This window comes from Eleutherodactylus coqui, chromosome 1 (assembly GCF_035609145.1).
Source record: "Eleutherodactylus coqui strain aEleCoq1 chromosome 1, aEleCoq1.hap1, whole genome shotgun sequence".
NCBI classification, from domain to species: Eukaryota; Metazoa; Chordata; class Amphibia; order Anura; family Eleutherodactylidae; genus Eleutherodactylus; species Eleutherodactylus coqui.
The window spans coordinates 16,293,632-16,301,419 of record NC_089837.1 but is presented as its reverse complement, the minus strand read 5'-3'; positions in this window follow the sequence as shown (position 1 = coordinate 16,301,419).

Sequence of the window (7,788 nt, the reverse complement as noted above, 5' to 3'; positions counted from 1 at the left end):
TCTTAGGGGAGGGGTGACGTTTTTGATGGCCGTGAAGCTGATGTCACAACTCCGACCATGTATATGATTACCATGATGTGCCACGGTGGCAATGCTGATCTGTCAGATGTCATTAAGGTGTTCTGCAACCCTTCTACAAAACTCTCTACAGGTTTTGCCATATACTGTAAACCGCAAGAACATGTGGCCAAATAGATCGCCCCGTCCTATTTACAAGTGATGAAATGTTTAATCAAGAACCCTTGTCCTGCCCTAGAGCATGTAAAGGAACGCCCTTCTTCAGCACTGGGGCACGCCACGCAACATCGGACCACAACCACGGTCAAGCTCTCTACAAATGGGAGGGAGTCGTCTCTACTATGGTGCCCGAGTACAAGGATGTCAGCTATATATCTTAAGCACAGACCAATGTGTTCTGTACCCTCCACTGCTGCTTCTGCAAAAGATATGTGTGTACCCTCCAACCAGCCCAGGAGCAAATTTGTATACGATGGGGTGGAGGGACGCCCCATCGTGGTCCCCCTGAGCCCATCAAACAGAAAACTGCTCCTAGTCAGTACAAATTTAAGCAACTGTAGGACAAAATGGTTGTGTGCTCGTTACTAGCAGCCCCCTGGATAATAAAAAGTGTTCCACAGCTCATATCCCTCAATAATGTGAGACGGACAAGTAGAGCGATTCAACATCAATTGATACCAGCCAGAGTCCACAGAAATGCTGTCTATATGTCTCAACGAATCCCCGGCAAAGACTAAATGAATGGAGACCAAATCTCATCAATGTGCATGCCTATTGGATGGCAAAAACTGCTGTCCCCACTCTTGTGCACTCTGGGGAGTCTATAGAAGGTGGCACGGACTGGAAGTGTAACCAGTAAATATTCAAACTGTCCCTTCTGGCCCAGGGCAATAAGCCCTTTAACTGTGACAGGTACGTCGGAGTGGGGTCAACAGGTGAGATGTCATATCCATCAGAGTCTTCCGGTGTCCATCACCACCATGTTAGCCTCCTTGTCGGACAGTTTGATGGTGACGGACACATCCTTCTCCAGGGCCCTAATTGCTTCAATCTCTTCGGTTTTGCAATTGAGGTGATAGTGTTAGACACGGCCGGCTTCCAGATCCTGTGTGACGCCATTGAGAAATACGTGCACAGAGATCGTCCGTTGGAGGCATCTTTATTGCTGTGTAAGGACCTCCTGCCTCTTCCGTCTTCCTGGTGCCCACCCAGACATCTGGAACGCTGCAGAGCACTCACCCTGATCTCGGCGGTTAACCCTTTCAATGCCGCAGCATTTAAATTCCCCGATCGAGGGGAGATTGTGGGGAGTCGTGCAGTTGCCATGCCAACTGGGGGCCTTCTGAAAGCTCCCAGGGCTGCCATTACAGATTGCCTATAAAGCTGTGCCTGTGGCATGAAAGACTGTGGTATAATGTAATACTATGGTATTACATTATACTGCAGGAGCGATCAAATGATCACAAGTTCAAATCCCCTATGGTGGCTAAAAAAGCGTAAAAATGAGTAAAAAAAAGTTTTATTAATCATTTTTTTTAAAGTTTAAAAAAAAAAAATTTTTTCCATACTTATAATAAAAAAACTAAATAAAAAAAAAATTTAGTATAGCTGCATCCATAAAAGTCCGGTCTATCAGAGTAACACATTATTTATCCCATGCGGTGAATGCCTTCAGAAAAAAATACACGGTAGAATTGCCCTTTTTTTTGGTCACCCCGTCTTCAAGAAAAAATGTAATTAAAGGCAATCAAAACGCCATATGTACGCTAAAATAGTACCAGTAGAGACTATAGAGTGTCCCGCAAAAGACTAGCCCTCGCAGAAGTATGTCAACGGGAAAATAAAAAGGTAATTGCGGTCGGAAGACGGAGACAGAAAATAATTTTATTTTCCTCCAAAGATATTTTATTAAATTAATACAGCAAAAAAAGCCCTTTATAAATTTGGTATCGCAGAAAAAAGGGCATCCGTAAAAACAGGACCCCCCAGAGATGGCGGAATTGTATAATTTTTACTTTATTTCACTCCACTTTTAATTCTGTTAAAGTTTTTCCATCCATTATCCGGTACATTAAATAGTATCACTGAAAAATACAACTCGTCCGCAAAACACAACAACAACCCGCAGACGGCGACGGCGATGGATAAATAAGAGTCGTGATTTTCTGAAACTGGAGAGGGAAAACCGAAAATGAAAAAAAAGTCTCCATCTTTAAGGGGTTAAAATCTGAATATTGAATCCAAATATGTAATTTCAAGTATGAGGGGGGGGTTGTGGTATAAAGATGTGCTTGTCTTGCAGGTCATTCTGAGGGTGCTGCATTATAGGAGTAGTGAGGCTTCCGGCCACTAGATGGCACCACTGGTATTCAGTAGGGCAGGACTAACAGTTCAAGGTTCAGGGATACACACAGAAGATCCACTTCTCTTCACTCGTTCCCAGGTCTTTAGCGAAGAGTAGAGATGGGAAGGCTTGGAAAAAAACTGAAAAATTGGGGAAAACAGTCTTTTTTCCGTTTTTTTCCAAACCCATTTTTCTCGGGAAAATTGAAAAAAAAAGTCTGTAGAGTATGTTCTTTTCCAATCATAAGTAATATATCTACAACATTAAGACCGTAATGAAAGATTTGAGACTTTTTGTAAAGTAAATTATTGCAAGTTCTCGCAGCTTAAGATAAGCAAATCCTGGAATAAAATTCAAGTAACTCCGTACTTCTCAAACAGAAGAAATATGTATTTGTGCCACTAGGGGGCACTGCAGGGAAAAGCCTCCAGTTTAGTTTACGTGTGTACCTGCTCGGACCTCCTACAGCTGAGTAATTGTTGGCTTACAGGAGATGAGAGTTCATGTCCCCCTCTCAGGCCTTACTGACAGGTAAGAGGGTAAATGTGTCTGACCAAGAAGTTTTTCATTTGTAACCCTTAAATGATTCCTATTCATGTTCTCCACAGCATAATGTTTGCCGATAGTTTCCAGCGAGGACGCGGCATCAGCGACCATATTGCAAACCATAGAAAGAGCTCAAGAATACCAAGAGAATATCTACATGTGCTTCATCAACTACATCAAGACCTTTGACTGCCTCGACCATGGCAAGCTATGGCACACCCTACAACAGTTGGGCGTATCGGCACATCTAGTCAAGCTAATAAAATCACTTTATACCAATCAAGAAGCCACTGTGAGAACACAGTATGGGGACACAGGTTGGTTTGGGATCAGCAAAGGCGTCCAACAGGGCTGCATCCTCTCACCCTTCTTGTTTAACCTATCTGTGGAAGTGTTCATGTGGGAAATGGGCCTAGACGGTAAAAATAGGTGGCAGAAACATCAAAAATAGACAATGAGGCCATAGAATGCGCGCGAGACTTCATCTTACTTGACCAGGCTGGAGAATCTATGCCAGAGATAAAATGTAGGATAGCATTGGGCGAAGCGCGATGCTAAACATGGACAAAATCTGGAAAAGTAGGGATATCGGTATAGCAACTAAACGCAGAATAGCGCAAACCACCGTTGTCCCCATAGCCATGAATGGATGTGAAAGCTGGACTGCGAGGAAAGCTGATAGAAGGAGGATTGATGCTTTGGAGATGCTGGCGAAAGCTGCTGCATATACCCTGGACGGTGAGAGTAACAAACAGGGATGTCCTGAATCATATAAGGCCCGATATATCACTGAAGGGAAAGATGACCAGGCTCAGACTCACTGGAGGGCAAGGTGACCGGGCTCAGACTCACTGGAGGGCAAGGTGACCGGGCTCAGACTCACTGGAAGGCAAGGTGACTGGGCTCAGACTCACTGAAGGGCAAGGTGACTGGGCTCAGACTCACTGGAGGGCAAGGTGACTGGGCTCAGACTCACTGGAGGGCAAGGTGGCTGGGCTCAGACTCACTGGAGGGCAAGGTGACTGGGCTCAGACTCACTGGAGGGCAAGGTGACTGGGCTCAGACTCACTGGAGGGCAAGGTGACTGAGCTCAGACTCACTGGAGGGCAAGATGGTCGGGCTCAGACTCACTGGAGGGCAAGATGACCGGGCTCGGACTCACTGGAGGGCAAGATGACCGGGCTCGGACTCACTGGAGGGCACGATGACCGGGCTCAGACTCACTGGAGGGCAAGGTGACTGGGCTCAGACTCACTGGAGGGCAAGGTGACTGGGCTCAGACTCACTGGAGGGCAAGGTGGCTGGGCTCAGACTCACTGGAGGGCAAGGTGACTGGGCTCAGACTCACTGGAGGGCAAGGTGACTGGGCTCAGACTCACTGGAGGGCAAGGTGACAGGGCTCGGACTCACTGGAGGGCAAGGTGACTGGGCTCAGACTCACTGGAGGGCAAGGTGACCGGGCTCAGACTCACTGGAAGGCAAGGTGACTGGGCTCAGACTCACTGAAGGGCAAGGTGACTGGGCTCAGACTCACTGGAGGGCAAGGTGACTGGGCTCAGACTCACTGGAGGGCAAGGTGACTGGCCTCAGACTCACTGGAGGGCAAGGTGGCTGGGCTCAGACTCACTGGAGGGCAAGGTGACTGGGCTCAGACTCACTGGAGGGCAAGGTGACTGGGCTCAGACTCACTGGAGGGCAAGGTGACTGAGCTCAGACTCACTGGAGGGCAAGATGGTCGGGCTCAGACTCACTGGAGGGCAAGATGACCGGGCTCGGACTCACTGGAGGGCAAGATGACCGGGCTCGGACTCACTGGAGGGCATGATGACCGGGCTCGGACTCACTGGAGGGCACGATGACCGGGCTCGGACTCACTGGAGGGCAAGATGACTGGGCTCTGACTCACTGGAGGGCAAGGTGACAGGGCTCGGACTCACTGGAGGGCAAGGTGACTGGGCTCAGACTCACTGGAGGGCGAGGTGACTGGGCTCAGACTCACTGGAGGGCAAGATGGTCGGGCTCAGACTCACTGGAGGGCAAGATGACCGGCCTCAGACTCACTGCTGTGCCTCCCGAGTCATTTATAGGCTCCACTGTAATTCCTGAATCCTGAGTCATTTATAGGCATTGCTGAGCCCCCTGAGTCAGTAATAGGTCACCACATGACTAATTTATAGGCCCACTGTAGCCCCTGAGTCATAAGTAGGCACTGCTGCGCCCCCATGAGTCATTTATAGTCCCCACTGTAACTCCAGAGTAATAGGTAGGTACTGTTGTTTCCCCATGAGTCGTTTATAGGCTCCACTGTAACTCCTGAGTCATTTGTAGGCACTGCTGTTCCCCTGAGTCAGTAATAAGTGACACAGTGTCCCCTGCATCATTTATAAGCCACACTGTAACTTCTGAGTTATTTATAAGTACTGTTGTGCCCCCAGAATTATTTACAGGCTCCACTGTGCCCCGTGTATTATTTATTGGCTCCCCTGTGCCCCCTGTATAATTGATAGGGCCCCACTGACCCCATGAGTCATTTATAGGCTTCATTGTAACCCCTTAATTAGGAATAGGAGTTAGATTATACTCACCACTATAACCCCTAAGTCATTTATAGGCCCACTTTAACTCCGGACTCATTTATAGGCACTGCTGTGCCCTCTGAGTGAATAATAAGTTGCCACTATGCCTTTTGAGTCATATATAAGCCTGACTGTAACCCCTGAGTCATTTATAGGCACTGCGGTGCACTCTCAATTATTTATAGGCCCCTCTGCCTATTGAATTATTTATAGGCTCCTGTGTGCTGCATTAATTATCTATAGGCTCCCCTGTGACTTGAGTTATTTATAGGTCCCTGCTGTGTCCAGTAAGTCACTTATAGGCTTCATTGTAACCCCATAGTCATTTATGGGCTCCACTGTAATCCCTGAGTCATAAATAGGTACTGCTATGCCTATTTATGACTCAGGGATTACAGTGGGGCCCATAATACTGCTGTGAGTTAGTAATAAGTCTCCACTGTGCCCCTTGAGTCATTTATAAGCCCCAGTGTAACTTCTGAGTTATTCGTTCCCCTAAATGATTTATAAGCTCTCATGTGCCCCCTGAATTATTTGTAGATTTCCCTGTGCTCCCTGAGTTATTAATATGATTCATGGGGTGTAGGTCCGCAAAGCATCCCATGAATCATTTATAGGCTTCATTGTAACTCCTGAGTTATTTGCAGATCCCTCACTTTAATCCCTGAGTAATTTATAGGCACCGGCTCCACCTCCTAAGTTATTTATAGGATTCACTGTAACCCCTGAGTCATTTATAGGCCCCATTCTAACCCCTGAGTCATTTATATGTACTGCTGTGCCCCGGAATTATTTTGAGGCTCCCCTGTGCCCAGATTTATTTATAGGTCCTTACTGTGCTCCCTGAGTCATTTATAGGCCCCAATATGTCCTAGCAATTAAATAATAACCTGACTCACCATTACACTCCCACGGTGAGCTCCATCCTTTGATTTGGCCTCTACTAGCCAGAACAACAATGACCCCATTGCACAACCGTGTGATAGAGAAGGCACAAGGCGACAAAGCTGGAAATATTCGGCTTCTAGCAGTGCTTCTGTCAGTCGATTGTATCCAAGTCTTTATCACGAGGACTGGATCGATCCCACTACTGTGTGGGCTCCTTAAGGTTCAGTGGGCACGAGCACTTGCCCCGTTTTGCCTGGTGCTGATGCCGGCCCTAAACTATACCAGTGTAGCGGGCCCGAGCCTGGCCTCCCGCTCATATACACAAGGCAGTGCAGATACTGGAACCAGTGACTTAGCACTACCTTGGAGGCTACTTCCATCATACGTATCCGTGGCTTAGGAGGCCAGCACGATGTGCACTAGTATCTGTCATGGAGTTACGTGCGGCCTCATTAGTGTAGGTCCTCCGATGGCGGCAGACACCTTGCACCTATCCTGTGTAGACAGGATTAACCCCCTGTGGAGCTGAGTAATCTAGAAGCGACTGAGTGATATAAACCTTCTGTCGCGCACATAATCTCAGCTACCGGCCTAATACCGAGCAGGCTTCATGCTTCTGAGGATTGCACCATCACCATGGAAACTGAAGTGGTGGCGCGATAGAGACTTCTGTTACTGAACCTTCAGCCTCCCGGTCATCACAAGCTCAAAATCGAGACGATAAAGAAGATGGGGGAGAAAAGCAAGTTTAGGAAGTGGCATGGAGGCTCTAGTACCCTGTTGTACAGCCTCAAGCTTGGATATAAGATGTGATATGGGAGGGGGGCTGCATGGAGTCTGTAGTACTGTTGTACCACCTCTAGCTTGGATACAAGGTTTAATACGTAGGCATGGCGGCTCTAGTACCCAGTTGTACTACTAGCTTGGATACAAGATGTGATGCGTAGGCATGGCAGCTCTAGAACTGTGTTGTACCACCTCTAACTTGGATACAAGATGTGATATGGGAGGGGGGCTGCATGGAGTCTGTAGTAATCTGTTGTACCATCTTTAGCTTGGATACAAGATGGGATTTAGGTGTGCGTGGAAGCTCTTGTCACCTGTTCTACCGCCTCTAGCCTGGAAACAAAATGTGATACGGGCAGGTATGCAGGCTCTAGTATTCTGCAAACAGAGGCGATGGTGGGTGCCAAAGGCTGTACGTGTAATGGACGCTGTGAAACCAAATGTCCTTCAGGCTAGCACCTGGAAATGGTTCTTATCGACACAGGGGTGTAACAATGGCGCCCCCTGTCTCTGGATGGCGGACACGAAACAGTTGGAGGTGCTGGTGCTTTTCGGATGATCATATGATTGTCTCTGTGGGTGGTCTGTCGAGGGTGTTCCCAGCCCAGTTGCCTTGTAGTACAAAATTAG